We start from the raw sequence: 18235 nt of genomic DNA on the forward strand, positions 1-18235 counted from the left end.
AGAACTATCAGCCATATGCATCAAGTTAAAAACCGGTCGCAAAGGGGCAGATTCCCAGAATCTGCCCCTTTGCGAACGGGATTTTTGCATTTGGGATGTATCATCCCAAATGCAAAAATCGCAATTTAAGAAATCGCAAAATTACGATTACTTGCATTTAAGGAATCTCAAATTGAGACTCCGTAAATGCGATTTCGCTAATAAGGGTCGCAAATTACCATGAAGTTGAACTTCATGGTGATTTGCAAAAACTTTGAAAAATGCACTAAAGTGCATTTTTCAAAGGTCCATTTTACACACATATATGCCCTTAGGGCATGTGTGTGTGCAAGATGTACCCATATGCAGATTTCAGGGGTGCAACAGGGTGTCCTTTTGACACCCTGGCACCCTTGAAATTGCAATCTCAATTTGCGATTCTCTAATTGAGAATCGCAAATTGAGATTGTCTTCCCATTCATTCCTATGGGCCTCTAGGCCCATATGAACGAATGGGGAGGTATTCCTTAATTGCGACTCGCAATTTGCGACTCGCAATTTGCAACTCGCAATTAAGGAATTTTAAGAAATCGCTATTTTTTTGTGATTTCTTCATGCATAGCATTTTGCTATTCCTTATTAGCGAATCGTTATTTTTCACTAATAAGGAATAGCAAAATGGGTTCTTGATGCATCTGGGGGTATATCTCCAGACATATGGCACTCAATTCCTCTCGCCCTAGCGCCGACACACTATCAGGCTGCGGAGCACCACGCACACACTTTTCCACCATAGTGCAAATGTGTATGCGTGACTCTGCTATCGGTTTTATATTGGAAGGCTAACCTTTCAGTACAAAATAATATGCTTTGAATAACTTCAAACCGTTTCCTACATTGCATGTGCTCTATGTACTGCAGCACACATGAAAATTCAGAAACGAAAGAGAAAAAAAACACATTTTTTCCTTGACAGCAAATATTTAAAAATGGTGTTATTTTTTTCTGCAACACCCTGTCTACTTTGTTTTTAGGAGATAGGGTTTTGTGCAAAAAACATGTGAGCATACGTGGTAACACTCATGGACTGTCCATGGAATGCCATCTTAGCCTCTTAAGTAATGCAAAGCAACCCTTGGCACAGCTTTGCTCTTTTTTCTAGTGAATTTCCTGCTCAAAATAAATGTTTTGTGTCAATTTACGACACATTTGTGATGCACAAACCGCTTAAAACATTAGTAAACAATGTACCCCAAATTTTTTTAACAAAACCTCTTCTTATCAATGTTTAGCTTGGTGTAAATAGCAAACTTATGTGTTATTCCAGGACAATTTTTATCATGCTTCAAGTCTGTAGGTTCCCAAGAGGATTAGGTTCCAACTCTAAGGGAATAATTGAAGAGAGAGAAGCAGCATTAGTGCACCTGTCTTCTATATCTGAGTTAATATTTCATTGCAAACACCTGACAACAAGTATGTTTTTTTCCTGTATGTATTCAACTGAGACACAGGAATATGATTTTAAAAAATGAAATAAGAAATAGGGTGATAGGCTTTCAATGTGAACACTGGTATATGCCTTATTAAAACAATAACAATGCTGTTGAATTGGTGGATTCATTTTAGCTAATTATTTTCTGCCTGTAATGAAAGCAGCAAATTGCATGGACAGTCCTAAGAATTTGAGAAACAAATTGGATGTATTTCTACATCACTTAGACCTTGCTGCACACAAGCAGTGGTCATCAAAGTGCATGTTTGAAGGATTGTGTTCCAAGATACTGCTCAATATTAGGGTATCAGTCGGTTTGATATATGGGGATATTCAGTTTATTGTATGAACATCAAAATTTGCATCAATCAATCAAAGATAACTTTATTCGGTTTCAAGAACCATAAAAGCTTAACAAATGTACAAAATACTTTAAAAAGATTTTTCCATACCATGATTGTGCAATAAATATCATTAAAACCCCACATTTCATATAATGTATGCAATTTGCCATTTTCAGAAAGTTATAATCCCACATACCCAATGCCCAGAACAACAAGCTGTAATGACAAATGTCATTACTACAAGACAGTTATGATATAAGAAATATAAAAAAATTAAATAAAATGCCTGTTTATCCTATGTGACTCGTATCGTTTTCTCATTGACATTGCAGTTTTAAGATAACTGGAAACAGCAGTGCAAATAGAAACAGTAGACAAAGAGTGCAAAAAGTTAAAACCATCTATGTAGGTACAAAGATGAAGTCCCCTCAAAAGTAGGGCTAACAATTGTGCCCTCAGCTCTTTATAAACAAGGCAAAACAGCATAAAGTGCAGAGTGCTCTGAGCTGTCAAATTGCCACATCGGCAGGGATGAATTTATCAGCCCACCCTCACTGTGTGGGAAATGCCGTGAGAAAGTGCAAAGTGCATAGGTTAAATCTAGTCATAGAAAATCGTATCTGTACATTCCTAGTAACAGATAGATAACATTGCTGTTGAGTAATATGCAAACTTGTGAGACCTAGCCCCTCCAATTCTTTATTCACTTCGGACCTAGGAGCCTATTTTATCATGGTTTTCGCATTCATATGGATGCCGGTGGATCATCAAAGTAGTGCCCCAAACCAATATCATGAAATTTATCTCTGCCAAATCGTAGTTAAGGGATCGCTAAGGCGCTATCAAGATTGGTACAGTCCTTGATAACGTCCCTTGAAAATGTTAAGTCCTCCCACAGCCATATTTTGACCCAAAGGAATAAAGGGGCAGTATCAATTTGATCCTCTAGGGAATCCAACTCCACCTCGGAATGACAAAAATGTGTGGGGGCACTCTTTGGGGTCATCAATAGCCTTTTGATAAATTTATTTTCCACAACTTGTATACGGCGACTTTTATGATGACCCCACACTCCTGCTCTGTAAGATGCGACAGATGAGCATTTAGATTTATTCAGGGTGATCATTTCTGTCACTGGCTTATGTCCTATTTTACTGGCAGAGCAGAATAAACCCTCCACTACCCGACTAGTGTGTTGTACCCTTCAATTAATGACAGAATCCCAGTTCATTTTATTATTAGAATTGTTTCCCAAATATGTCAAATTAAACACCATATAAACGGTCTTGCCCCTTACTAAAAATTTCTTGTTTTTGTTGGCCTGAGGCAGCATACCATGATATATGATTTGATAAAGTACACTTTTAGGTCCAATACTAACATAAAATCTGTGAAGGCATACAATGATTTCGGGAGACTGTTGGCTGTCAATGCCATTAATACAGTATCGTCAGCATAAGACATCGGGGGGACCGGGTTGCCTCCTAATCTGGAAAATCAAGTTCCTTCTTTATTAAAAATGACTCTAGGCCATTGGTGTGCAATAAAAAAAGATATAGAGCTAAAATGCACCCCTGTCGCACCCCTTCTGTATAAACAATAGGCCTAGTCTTCTCCCCATTAGGGCCATATCGTATTGCAACAGTGGTGGAAGCGTGAAGCCTACGTAAAAGGGAGGTAAGCGCTTCTTCAATACCCATTTTCTCCATTAGTCAACACAATTTCTCCCGATTGATGGCGTCAAAAGCGCTGGACAAGTACATGAAGGTCAGGTGGATAGAGCTCCTCCTGGCCTTCATGTACTTGCCCATAATCAGGGACACATTTAGGCACTGTTCTGTGGTACCCACTCACCTCCTAAAGCCATAATGCATATTTGACATGATCCCAGTATTGCTCGTCCAGGTCTCAAGACGAGCTAAAAGACCCTCCCCTGAGCTTTTACAGTTGGCCTGTAACAGGCGGGGTCATTCCTATAGCCCTTTTTAAACACTGGGACCACGATGGTCTTCTTCCAGGTTGTTGGTATGGGACCAATCACCACTGCTTTGAAAACATTAGTCAGGAGGGGTGACCAAAGGTTTGGATTGCTTTTAAACAAGTCTAGTGGGACCCCATCAGGGCATGGGGCTTTCAGGCAAACACCTTTTGCTAGGGCTTCCTCAACATCATCCACTGCAAAGAAGGCGCTAAATTGGGAGGCTAGATTAAATCTGATGGCAAATATGCTCCTTTCTCCTGGGATTGATTTGAGATGAAATATGGCCGAGAAGTGGGATTCCCAGGCTTCCCCCAGAATCAAAGAACCCGCACGCCTAACTTCCTCCAAGAACAGAGGGTGATTTATGACCTCCCAAAAGCTTTTGGTATCTCTGAAAGCACTGGCCCTCTCCAGATCTACTCCCCCAATGCCTATTTCCTTAGGCTGATGGTGTTTTTTTAAGCCTGTCTGGTGCTTTTAATTTGACACTTGTCCCGTGGGTTCGCATGGAGGACCTTTGTAAGACTCTTTTGGGTTCTCTAACACTCAGCATCAAACCACCTTATCTCCTGATCGTCCCTACTCTGTACTGTTCTTGTTAGACTTTTTGCCACATCCGCACAGATCGATTCAAAATTCTGGACAACCTCATTTGGGGAAGAATTGTGTTGGAGGCATCTCATAATGGGATTTAAGTTTGCTTTAACGGTATTCTCCTCAAGTTGGATTTTATTTATTTATTTATTTTAACGGCTTTGTATCAGAGCGCTTTACAGGGCAAATATAGGTGACATCAAGACAAATAAAAATATCATAGGTTACAATAGAGGAACTTAGTAGAATACTATAGCTTAACAAATATATACACAAATGTATGAGTAGTTCAAGTGAATTTGGCCAAGAGAATAGATTTCACTTCTTTTTTGAAAGATGACGTGGAAGGGTTCAGTCTTGTTTCTGGTGGTAAGGCATTCAAAATCCTGGGAGCCATTCCTGAGAAGGATTGGTTGTATGTTTTCTTCTTGTGAAATCGTTGTGCTTTCAGCAACTGATTGTAGGAGCTCCTGGTGGTTCTGTTACCACATGACAGCACCAGTTTCTCAGTCAGGTATATCAGTGTTTTGTGATGTAATGCTTTGTGCGTCATACAGGTGATTTTCAAGTGAATTCTAGCCTCAGAAGGCACCCAATTGAGGGCTCGCAGGTCAGGGGAGATGTGACAGTTTCTTTTGGAACCTGTGATGAGTCTAGCTGCTGTGTTGATAGAGGCTCTTACAGGGGCCGTCGTCAAAATGGGAAGGCTGCAGAGAGCCACACTGCCATAATCCCATCTAGGAATTACTACAGCTTGAACTGCCTGATTAAAGTCATTTGCCCGCAGGAAGGGTTTCTGTCTTCTCAAAGTGTTCATATGAAAATGTGCTTCTTTTGTAGAGGTACTGATGGGTTTCTGCATGTTCAGCTTATTGTCCATGATTATTCCAAGCGATTTCGCTGAGTTGATGATGAGAGGTTGACCGTTGAGTGCTGTTAGGTGCTTCATCCAATCAAAGATGATGGTAGATTGGATTGGATGAGCAATTAGGAGGAATTCAGTTTTGAGGCTGTTTAGTTTTAAGTGCTTTTTGGCCAACCAGGACTGCGTTTTTTTAGCGTTGCATTAAGAGATTTGATGTCCTCAAGTGAATGGATCTTTATGTAGAGTTGGATAGCAATTATTTTATCCCATTTTAATCTTACCCCTTTATTGGGGTTTTAGTGAATGGGGAGACCATCTCCTTTCCCAACCTAGGCTGTTATACTAAGGGAAATGATGAGGGGATTGTGGTCGCTAGCAGCGTTTGATTCCACCTCAAAATGAAAATGACCAATGAGAGGGGCGAACTTTCTTCATGTGAACATAAAATCAATGAAACTTTACCTGCCTCCACCGACAAAAGTGGGGCATTGTTATTATTGGGCAGACACAGAGCATTTTCAAGGATAATGGTGTTTAGGGCTTCGCCCTGTGGTGTGTGAATAAAATGTGACTGGGTTTGACCCTCTGTGTCCACCAACCCACATACTAGTTTTTTACTATACGAGCAGGTAGTACATTTAAAGTCCCCCACCCAAAGCATGCACAAGGGCTGCCACTTCCCAGCTAACTTGTTGATATATGCCTGTAGCGCTTCAATGACATAAGAGCTATTTGGGTAAAAAAAATTGTAAAACAAGTTTACTAGTAGGAACTGTACTCAAATCAGATTGGAGATAAAGGTAAGTTGGTACCATGGTGATGTGTTCACAACCGGAGCTTTTATGGACACATATTTAACTGTAGTCAATGTCAATAGCCCTTGTTTTGACCTCCCTGCCGGTGATGGAGTTGCGTGGATATTAAAAGAACAATAAGCATCCAACACAATGTTAGTCTGATGCCAAGTCTCCTGAATACAAATGATATCAAAATTCCTAATATACTCTAGCCATACCTCGTTTGATAATTTCGGATGGATACCTGAGATATTCTAGGATATAATTTTGAATGGAGATGTTATAGGTTCCTGGTTCACCATGTCCTGCCGAGTGCAATTTGTGATGTTCTTAGCGGAGCTAGTAGCCTGGCCAGGACACCCCCCCCCCTCCTTCAGAGTTGTAAACAGGGAATGAAGGGGCTGGGCAGATACAGGTCTCAGGTGCAATCAGGTGGTTGTCATTGCTAGTAATGTTTTGGACAGATGAGCCCATTGATTTTACAAAATGCCTATTTTCAATGTCACCATCAACTGCCTTTAAGACTCTCCCGGGGTTGTCATGTTAGGATCTTACACTTCTTAGCTTTACTAAACTACCAGATTGCTGTGGGAGTCAGTCTATATCTGTCAAGCCAGAGAGAGCCTCAAAGCAGTTAGAGTGATTATTAAAGTTTACTTGTGTGGGAGGCGACTGTTCTATGCAGGCCATAAAGGCTGTTGTCTCTTAAGTGCCACCTGTTGGGGGGGATATAAAAAGCCTAATGGACAAGCCTTTATCTGTTCATCTCTTTATCTCTTTATCTGTGAGTCTCTGAGATATTCCAATGCAAGATGCACACACCTAGAGTTATTAAAATTGAGGATAACGCAGTCCCTGTCTGTGTGTTTGGCTATTTTACTACAACCAGCTCACCTGCCTTGCCATGATAATATGTTCGGACCAATTTATCTGCAATGGATTTTTCCTAGAGCACCAATAGGCTGACTTATTAATAAAGCTCTGACAACTTTCGTGTTGGCCACGAGGAAGATAAGGAGGCGCGGTCAATATCACTGTATAGGGTGTACACTCCAGGGATAAATTTAGAATGTTATTAGCCCCCCACCTGGTTGGAGGGCCATTCACAATGTCATTTGTCTTTGTTTTTTTAGGCTGAGTCCCCCCACTATGAGTGCGGAAACTCGGTTGATTTGTAACACCGTGCCCGACCTACAGTTATCCCCATTGGAAATTCCAACTCATCCACATGCCCGTAGGGGCTAAGCCATTAAGTTTGTAACATAATTAGAGGAGGTAAGGGGAAGCTTGTGGGTTGTTGGCTGGTTATTTAAAGTTGATGCCTCACTTATGGTGGTTGCCTCACCCCTGGCGGCACTGCGAGGGGCAACCTCTGCCCCTTGGCCTTTACAGACTGCGAGGGGCAACCTCTGCCCCTTGGCCTTTACAGATAGGTGGAGTGATCATGCCATTTTGCGTTTTTGGCACCACTATTTTTGCTGGAGCCTGCAGAAGATGGTAAAGGTGCGCCTCTATACAAACCAAATAGGATAAGATGGGTTCCAGAGCATCTCACACTACTTTACTGACAATGTTTGTCAATGTGTCCATATCAGTCTGAGCAATAATATTTCCACCCCATTACGGACTCTGCCAGCATTTCCCGAAGGGTGGATTTGTTTTGTTCTTTTGACCCTTGGAGATTGTCCCTTCAGTTGATGGTCGGTCCCTACAAGTTCTGTGTGCTTCCTGTTCTCTTCTGTTGCACTCTGGGGCCCTGCTTTTCCCATGGATGGTTGCATGCTAGGGTCCTTGACTTCATTTGTGACGCTGGGATCCCCCTGACTCAAGATTACAATGGTGGCTGGAAATGTTGGTTGAGGCCCCTGTATAGAGTCAGTTACAGTAATGACTGAATTAATATCCCCTTGAGCAGGTACTGGTTGGACTGAGAGATACGGAGGTGGGGCTAATGAGAGTATTTGTTCTGCTAGTTCTATTTCCTTATTAATAGCCCCTACCGCTTTTTGGAGGAAACCGTCTAAGGTAGCATCTTGTTTTGGTAACAGGCATGACTTTCCATTTCACCATGGTGGGGAATGTCTTGTGAATACGCAACTAAAGGAAATTAGAAATTTTTGCCTTCACACAGGTCCTCCTGGCTGGCAACTCTACTCCTTTATCCAGATGTGTAACCTTAACAAGCCAAGAGGGTGGGCCCAGCCCAGCCTCCACAGTGCTCCGACGGAGACAGATGGGCCCACCCCACTTATGTGCGCAATGTCAGTGCCTACCCCACAACGGCATCAGCTGCGTCGGAAAGCAGAAAAGAGGTTGCACCCTGGGACTTGTGGTCCCACCAGGGTGTGCAACTGTTAGGTGTCTGCGCTGTCAACGTGAAATGCAGGCGATATGGAAGCCTGGAACTTGAGTCCCACCAGGCTGGTGTAGCAGGATAGGCTACGCCCCAACAAAGCTGCCAAAGAAAAGTGTGGGAGTCTACTTTGGGTCACAAGTTCTCCTCGTAGGGTCCCCAATATGTGCCTTTCTTCTGCAGGCCCAGAAATTAGTAGCACCTGTCCTACTGGGAGTCTTCCTTGAGGTGGATACTCAAATCAGGCCCTCTTTGATAACGATCCCCGGGGTTTTACTGTTCTCCTTTGGTGCCAAAGGCACTACCCAGCTACCTACCGCCCTTCTCAGTGAGCCGTTGTCGTCACAGCACTCGGTGGCCTCCACTCTTCTCTCTTGGCGTGGCTTGTTTCCCAGGGCCGGCTTCATGTCCCATTGTCTCACTCTGCCGGCCTTGCATCTGGTCCCGCCTACGGTTCACCGCACTACCTCCACTCTACTTGTTTGCAGGGGGGGGGGCAAACAATGTCTTTTTACATGGGGCTCATTTCAGAGCAGTTACAGTAACTCACAAGTCTTCCCTCAGCGGGTGTCACAGCCTCAGAAGTGCGGCAGGCAGACACTAAGCTGTTCTCCCACTGTTTGTGACATCACCAGAGCCAGGAACGATCCTCACAGGCTCTGGTGGACACTGCTCTCAATGGGGAAAGCAGCAACTCTGGAGCATCGGTGGGCCTCGCACATGGGGCTCACGTCGGATTCAGGTGAGAGGTCTTCAGCTGCGGTGGGCCTTGCATCATATTTAATTTGTTTGCAATAGTTTGCTTCAAGGAATAATGTAGGATTTCAAGATAAAAATTGCATTCAGAGCCCGATCTTGGCTGACTGATCATTTACTTGCCCTTCCAAGGCTGGAACACTTGGCACTAAGGGCCTAATTTTTGAGGAAGTCACGCAGTGCAGCGCAGCGCGTTACCTTGCGTGACAGGGAAAGAGAAGGAATGTGCCATATTTAAGTAAATACGGTGCATTTCTGTCCTTTTTTCAGCTCTGGAGCCCCTCAGCACCTTAGCACCAATGCAGTCACCCTTGCACCATGGTGCTAGGGTGCAAGCAGGATTGTTGTTGTGAAGGAAGGGACACCTTCCTGCACAAAGTTAATCCTGGGAGGCATATTTCTCTTACTATGTGTGCTTAAAAATGCAGCACACATGTAAAGAGAAAGATACCAATATATTTCTTCTTGTTTCGCCTCCCCTGGAAAGTGTAAGATGTTGGTGCATCCCCAGGTTTACAAGATCTTGTCAATCTAGGGATGCATCAAAATCCATGGGAGTTACGTGGGAACACCCACGCAATTCCCATGGAATGCCTTCCCAGGGCAGAGTAACGCAACACAGCGATTCGGGCTGTGTTACATTGCTCCAGAAAGTGGCTTTGCATGGCTTAAAAAAATCAGGCTTAATGTTTGCATCCCTCTTGCACCATGTTGCGTGGTGCAAGAGTGACTGAAACAGCCTTATATATACACCCCTAAGTTTCCAACTGTTAACATTATTCTTACAATCTTACTGTATGTTCTGCACGTTCAATGACCTGAATGCATTTAGCGGATCCCTAACTTTTTGAGGAGTATCTGCCTGATTCATCAAACAAAATTGCGCTCGCAAAGGGCCAGATTCTGAGAATCTGGCCCTTTGCGAGTGCGATTTTTGCATTTGGGATTCAGCATCCCAAATGCAAAAATCGCTGATTGCGATCTCGCAATTTTGCGAGGAATTACATTTAAGGAATCTCTATTTGAGATTCCTTAAATGTAATTCATCATCCACATTTCTTTTGCGAATTCGCAATTTCTGGCCGCAATTTACCGCGAGGTCATACCTCGCGGTAAATTGCGAAAACTCGCATTTAAATGCATTTTTCTGAGTTGCATGTTACACACACACACGTCCTTTGGACATGTGTGTGTGCAACACCTGTGTCAAATGTCATTTGAGGGGTGCTACAGGGTGTCCTTTGGACACCCCTGGCACCCTTCAAATCGCAATCTTATTTGCGATTAGCAAATTGCTAATCGCAAATAAGGAATACTCCCCATTCATTCCTATGGGCCTTTTGGCCCATAGGAATGAATGGGGAGTTTTTCCTTATTTGCGATTAGCAATTTGCTAATCGCAAATAAGGAATCAGTAGGAATCACAAAAAATTTTGCTAATCCTACATGAATCCCGTTTTGCGAGTCCTTAATAGCGATTCGCTATGATTCGCTATTAGTGCCTCGCAAAACGGGAGATTGATGAATCAGGCTGTAAGTTTTTGGGCATTCATAAAGTCCTTTCATTCTCCTTTCCACCCTAAAGGGGCTGGCATTTTTCTCAGGGAAAGAGTTGGCTTACATCACTAACCAGTGCGGGAAGGCGAATGAATCATGCCGAGATGGGGGTGTAAGGAAAGGGTTTTTCCTATGTAAAAAAAGTATGCATTTGCACAGGGGTCCTGCTCCCCCAGTGTGGCATTCGCTTGTATCGATGCAACACAGTCCCTCAAACATTGTTCAGATATATCAATTTAAAACGTGTCTTACATGAGATTTACTTTTCATAAATGATTGAAACAGCTTGTTTTCTGTGGATAAAAATTAGCTACAATTCTAAAAATCAGGAAAGGTAATGATTTGGGGCTAACATTTCTAGAGCTTATTATTATTGTCTGATTAAACTTTTTATAAATGTTAAAGCCTTTGCTTATTATGATTTTTATAGAGTTTTTAAAAGCCACATTCTCAATTATGGGTCTCAAGATGTAAACATTTTCAAGCGTTATAACATAATAATGAACTATAACATTAAAAATCATAGCCCAGATCTATTAAAAATTCACGCAATGCAGTGCAGCTTTGCGTGAATTGGAGGAAGCAGAGCAGCGCCATTTCTACTAACATGTGATGTTGTTTTTGTCTCCCCCTGTGATTGTGAACTGCAAACTGCCATTTTCCAATGCACACTAACACACGCCATATTGTAAGGGTGTGTGCATTCTGTAAGGAATCGTTTCTGTACATGCAGAGGTCTCTAACAGTACAAAAACTACCCTTTAACACTTTTCCTGCTTTGCAAGTATGCTGTAGAATCCAGCATGCATGCAAAGTTGGAACAACGATGGGAAATAAAACATTTGTCTTTGTTGCACCTGCTTCAAGGAGGCACATGATTTTTGTGTAAATCCCTGTCTACAACTGTTTGTGGTAAGGAATTTGCATCAGAACCCATAGGTGGTTTCATGTCAGAACCCATAGGTGGTTTCATGTCAGAACCCATAGGTGGTTTCATGTCAGAACCCATAGGTGGTTTCATGTGAATGCACCCAAGTAACTCCCCTTTGAAGTAAAGCAAAGCAGCGCATAGCTCAATATTATATATATTTATATTAATTTTGGAAACTAGCCAATGCAAATCCTGAGTAAAGTGTCAGTAAATACGTGCCCATGTGAACATATAATTTAAACAATGTTTCGACAAGTTATATTGTAGACCATCGTATAAAGTAAATTTACATTTATAAAAAACTATTTTTGAATTTATAAATGATATCTAATAAACATATAATTTATTGTTTCTAACTGGATTTAGACCATCGTATAAAGTTAATTTACATTTATAACAAACTATTTTTTAATTTATAAATGATATCTAATAAACATGTAATTTATTGTTTCTAACTGGATTTCTAAAATATATATGATTTTAAAAGAACACATACATAGAGGATAACATAGGAATAGTCTCATTAGCTAAATTAAAAAAATTACATATTCATATTAATTGTGTCAGTTTACTTTGCATGTGAAGATGCATGACCTTTTACATAACATTCTCATGTATCTACAATTTTCACAGCTTTGTGTAAGAAAACTCATGCGGTATGTCAGAAAACGTCATTATGCTACATGGAAAGGATCTAAAGGAAGCAATCAAGAGTTTCTTTTGAGGTTTAGTTGACATGTGTGAGAAGTTATTATTAGTGGTGTTGAGATGTTGTGATGAGCTTAGAGAATTGTTAGAGCTTATTGTCATTGTAACTATGGTCCAGATGTACAACCCTCAGTGTCTGAGACACTGTTCATGATTCCCATATGAGTCGCAAAGGACGTACCTCACTAATATTCATGAGGTAGGTTGCATTTTGCGACCCATTAGCAATGGTTGGCACTCAGAAGGATGGTGGCCTGCTGGGGTGAGCAGACCACAATGTCTGTGACTGCTTTATCAATAAAGCAGTTGTATTTATTGCAGTCATTTTCCTTAAAGGAAAATGGGATGCATTAAAAAAATGACAATGAAGCATTTCAATTTCATTATTGGACCTCTTTGTGCACTTAAAAAACATGTTTGCTTCAGTAACAAAGGGGTAGGGTGTCTCCTGGGGACCCCTTCCCGTTTGCAACTGGGTTACCACCAATTTGAATTTGTGGTAAATGTGATTGTTCTGAGACCACATTTGAAGTGGCAAAACAATCTAACATCCCCCTGCGATTCGCTATTAGGAAGGGACGCTGTTGCCATGCGCCTTTCTAATAGCAACTCGCAAATCCTATTTTGCGAGTCGGTAACAGGTTACTGACTCATAAAAAAGGTTTGATAGAGGCTACAACCCTTTCTAGTGGCCACAAATGGGCCCATTTCCCAATATCGACTGCTAAAAACAGTTCTACATCTAGCCATATAGCTGTTAGGTATTGTCTGTCTTTTCTTTTTAGTCCTTGGTGAAGCCTTCATACTTTTTTTGTAAGATGTCAGTTTGTGTGTGTCATGTGTGTGTCATATTTTTTAGATAGTTGTAATTGTTGTTAATTTTTCAGTTTTTTTTATAGGGGTTATAATGTCCGATAGAGATAGGCAGGTGAATTCTGAGGAAATGAGGCAGGTGCATTGATTTGGCTTGTGGTACACTACCTGCTACATATGCTTGCTGCTGTTGATCATGTGGGACTGGGGTATCGTTTGCTGGAAACAAGATAAAGCTGTGCATCACATCAAAAGATTAGTGCATCAGGACCAACATTGGGGGGCTAACGTGGTGTCCCATGAGGCAGGACTGCTCCGCCATACTGACATTGAATTTGCTGGTCAAATGGATGTTTTCAAATGTACCTGTTTAAAAATATTTTTATTTATTTGAAAAGTTTTATAAAGCGCGAGCAAGACCCAAACGGGTATCAGAGCACTGTACAGATTTGGCAAAAACATGGGTAACCAAAACACAATGAGACTGTGGGAGAAGTTAAAAACAAGAAGGGTACACATATCCTGTCGATTCCCTCGAGCATGATAACAATTAAATAGACAAACATACAATAGATTGCAACGGAGTACACTAAGAATCACATTATGACAGAGCAGGAGCATGAGAACAAGTTGATGCTGTTAAAAATGCTGTTAAAGTTTGTTCAAGAATAGCCATTTGACTAGTCTCTTGAACGATGCAGTGGAAGGATTGGACCTGATCTCAGGAGGCAGTCCATTCCAGTTTCTCGGAGCAAGGTCAGTGAAAGCACAATTGTAGGATCTTTTCTTTTTTGAATCTGGGCGGTTTCAAGAGTAGGGTAGACGTACTTCTTAGGTTCTGGCCTGAGAGCGAAAGTTCAAGCTTATTTGCCAGGTAGATTGGGGTGTTGTAATGTTATGCTTAATGGGTCAAGCAGGATATCTTGAAGCGGATCCTGGCTTCAATAGATAGCCAATTTAATTGCAGAAGGTCAGGGGAGATGTGATCCTGCTTTCTCGGACCTGTGATGGGTCTGGCGGATGCGTTCAGGGTGGCTCTGTACCGGGCCGAGCTAGCTTTGGGAAGTCCAGCAAGAGTCACCATACCATATTCCAGTCTTGAGATCACCAGGGATTGAACCGCTGGCCTGATGTCATCAAGGGGAGGAAAGGCATGATTTTTTTAAGGGTTTTAGGTTGAAAGTTGCCTCCCCTAATAGCTTCACTAATGTGCGCTTGCATGTTTAAGTGCTTGTCCAAGGTGATGCCTAAGTATTTATCAGAGTCTACCACATGAGTGGTGCAGTTAAGAGCAGTGAGTTGTTTGAGCCAGTCGAGGGTAGCTGCTGAGTGATTAGGGGGCAATCAGAAGAAATTCTGATTTGAGATTATTTAACAGAAGATGGTTCTAAGCTAACCATTAATGGGTTTGTGCAAGTGCAGCATTTAGCATTTTTTTGTCCGCTTGAGATGAGATCTTCAAGTACAGTTGCGTGTCATCCGCATACATGTGGTACTGAATGTTAGCAAGGATCAGCATGACAGTAAGTGGTTCCACAAAAAAGTTGAAGAGAGTGGGCGAGAGCGCGGATCCTAGAGGCAGTGCCATCATGACAGGGGTACTAGAAGGGAGGGAATGGTTAACTTTGATCCTATGTGTGCGGTTATGTAGGAAGGAGGCAAACCAGTATAGGACCGGGCCCGAGAGTTCCATCCTGTGCTGAAGAAGAGCAAATAGGTTTTCATGTTTGATGATATCGAAGGTTGAGGACAGGTCCAGATGGATCAGGAGACAAGGGACATTTTGGTCAAGGGATCTTGAGGCATTATCTACAATGTGTGTTGCCATTTCAGTACTGTGCTCTGTTCTGAAACCTGACTTATAGGGGTCAAGGAGTTGAGGCAATCCAGTATCTTACCCTGTGAGAGGGATTCATGAATGATCCTGGACCAAAGAGGAAGAATGGCTGAATTGAGCTCTTTAAAAAACTTAGCAGGTAAAGGATCACTGAAATGGTTGGAGGGTTTAAGGGACGCCATGTTGTGTAGAAGCTCCATGACATCTGGGAGGAGAAAGGAATTCTAAGAGGTGTTATTCTTGAGAGAACAGCTAAAGGGCTTGGATATTGGAGGGTTTCACCAGCTTATCTGACAATACGGAGAGTATCGGAGGCCTCTGAGTTGGGGTGATAGGTAGTAGCTCCAATTCGATTTTTCCTAATTTTTCAGAGAAGTGAGCTGTGAAAATGTCCCCACTAGGGAGCAAGGACACAGTAGTGAAAGAGGTGTGGCACAGCGGCCAGGGTGACTGAATCTGGAACCCAGGGCTCACTGTTCGATCGCAGGAAGCAGATTAGCCCAGCACCATTGTATGCTATTTATAAGTGGAACAAACTATTGACAGTGTATTCGGTAACTGCCTAGCACCTGACCCGCTATCCCTAATTAGTATGCATTCAGTGGAAATCCCCCATCGATTGTATGTGCCGCAAGGGTGCACTACTTAACAACAATACAAGATAGACACATAACAAAATCTCAGGTTTGTGTCCAAAATGTTTTTTGTTTTAGTCTCTGTATTCACTCCACAAGAGGTTGCACTGGGTCGGAGTACAGCCATACTGAGGCAGGATCGGGTGATTGCCCTATTTTACTCTTGGCTCATCGTATCGTGGTGAGTCTTCTGGAATGGTTGACATTGGAAGTTATCATACATTGGATTCTCTTTCTCCTTTAAAGAGAAGTACCTATCCCGTGTCATGAATTCCTGCTTAAATGAGTTTGTACAAATCCTGGTTATAAAACATAACTCTGCAGACACCTCTAGGCTGACATCCCTTAGGAGTGCCCATTTTCATGCTTTCGTGCCCTGAACAAAAACATTTTGGACACAAACCTGAGATTTTGTTACGTGTCTATCTTGTCTTGTTAAGTGGTGCACCTTTGCGGCTTGTTTGAAATAGTTGTATGCTATTGTCTTTGGCAATAATAGGGTCAAGAGTGGCTCCCTTATTGTGGGTAGCACCCTTAGAGAGCTGTGAGAAGTTAAGGTTCAAGAGGAAAGCCTTAAAAAACAGACTAAAGGATCATTTGAGTCATTCCAATGTAAGTTAAAGTCTCTGAGGAAGATGTGGCAGAGTTGGTCCGAGCTCAAGCTAATGACCTCCATGATTTGCTCTATGAAGACCAGATTGTCACCCGGAGGATGATAGATCGCGTGCAGCACACACATCTTTTTGCCCTTATTTCTGATTTTGGTGACAACTGTTCACAGGAGGATAACAAAGTGATTGTTTTGCGGTGAGGTTGGAGCGATGAATGCAAGCAATGTCCCCTAGTTTTAACAAGTTGATTGCATCTAATAATAGAGTAGTCAGGGGTGATTAAGATGTCGAGAACAGGGGAGGAGGTACCATTGAGCCAGGTTTCAGTGACAATAAGTAAGTCCAAGTCTTGCCAAATACAATATTGGCTGCATGTTTCACAGCTGATCTACAGTTGGCGCATAACAGTGTTTCAGCGCGCGAGCCTACCTGCTCGCCTGTCCGCCTTCCTGCTCGCCTGTCTGTATCCCGGGACCCAGAGCTGCCACCAGCCATGCCAGAAAGGGGTCCACAGCCTCCATCACCGCGCCTGCTGTCTCCTCCCCCCGCCGCAGCCCTCCAACACCGGGTCTGCCGCAGAGCGGGGGAGTTGAGACTACAACTCCCAGAAGCCTCCGCGACACGAGCGGAAGTCGCGTCGAGGCTAAGCCCGGGCAAAGGGCGGGCCCTCTGTGGCCCTCAGAGGCCTGAGGAGTCTGGGCTGGGCACTACCCCCTGCTCAATTTAGTACTGATCACCAAGGTATTATATATCGGTTGTTGAAAGCATACTACAAATGGCCCCCATGGAGTCCAAATCCACCGCCAATAGCACAGCAAAGAAAACGCCCATTAATACACGTTCCGTCACAAGGAACACCACTCAAACTAAAACACCGTTACCAACATTAACTGCAATTGATCGCATGCTCCAACAGACAATCGTGGTGGTTGCGAACGCCATCGAAAATACTGAGAGACGATGGTCCCTACCACCCAGCACTTGCCTAATTCAGCAGATAGCACAACCTGCCGACAGTAATGTTCATAACATAAATGTGACAGCATTATCAAATGATTCCATCTTGATGCAATCTTACACAGGTCTCCCCGGGGCTGCGCCACCCCCGATGGAAGATCCTCCTACACTTTCAGCAGTATTCCAAGATAGGGATAGCCGGCTGTCGCTAACTCCTAATTTACAGATTAATGTAACACCATCTGAGGAACCGGGGCCTAGCAAGGCGCCTAGTGCAATCTTGATTCCCTGCGACAATGAAGATCCCATCCACACAATTGACCTTTCTAACAACAGCAGCGCCGATAGTACGATTAATCATGGCACTGTCCATCGTAGATCCAGACGCATGTATAACAGAAAATTACCTACCATTGTTAGGGGGTGTGCCAAACAAAGGGGTAGAAGAAAGAAGGCAACCCTACCACCAGCATTATCAGAACAGACTAATGGAAGTGAACCACCACAGTCAAATTTGGGAACCACAGTCAACGGGGAATCTATAATGGGTCACATCATGGATGCTATGAAGCTCTTTATTGCTCCCCTCAATGACAAGCGTGAGCAAATATGTAAAAAGATGGAAAACCTGGAGAAATTGGGCTTAGCCAAATTAGAAATCCTCGGTCATCTGGGCCCACAAGTTACCCAAACCACCTTGAATGTACCGACTGCGAATAAGGCTAATACGACTGTCAATAACACACTTAAACCTCAGGTTCCACCCGCCAGAAAAGTGAACCCTATGACAGCTCCTGGAAAGCCTGCAAATTTACACACCAATACTCCAGCCAATACCTCCAATGGGCCTTCAACATCCTCTTCCTCTATGGTAAGAGGAGAGATGCACACGGGTCAATCCTCAGTTAGTGGGAACCCACCAGCGCGCAGTTACTATAACAATATTATTCCTGCTGTGATCAATCTCCCACCAGAAAGTAGGCCATACGTGGCTATTCTTGCCAATGTCCCAAAACTTAAACCCT

This window comes from Lissotriton vulgaris, chromosome 3_1 (genome assembly GCF_964263255.1).
Source record: "Lissotriton vulgaris chromosome 3_1, aLisVul1.2, whole genome shotgun sequence".
Taxonomy (NCBI): Eukaryota; Metazoa; Chordata; class Amphibia; order Caudata; family Salamandridae; genus Lissotriton; species Lissotriton vulgaris.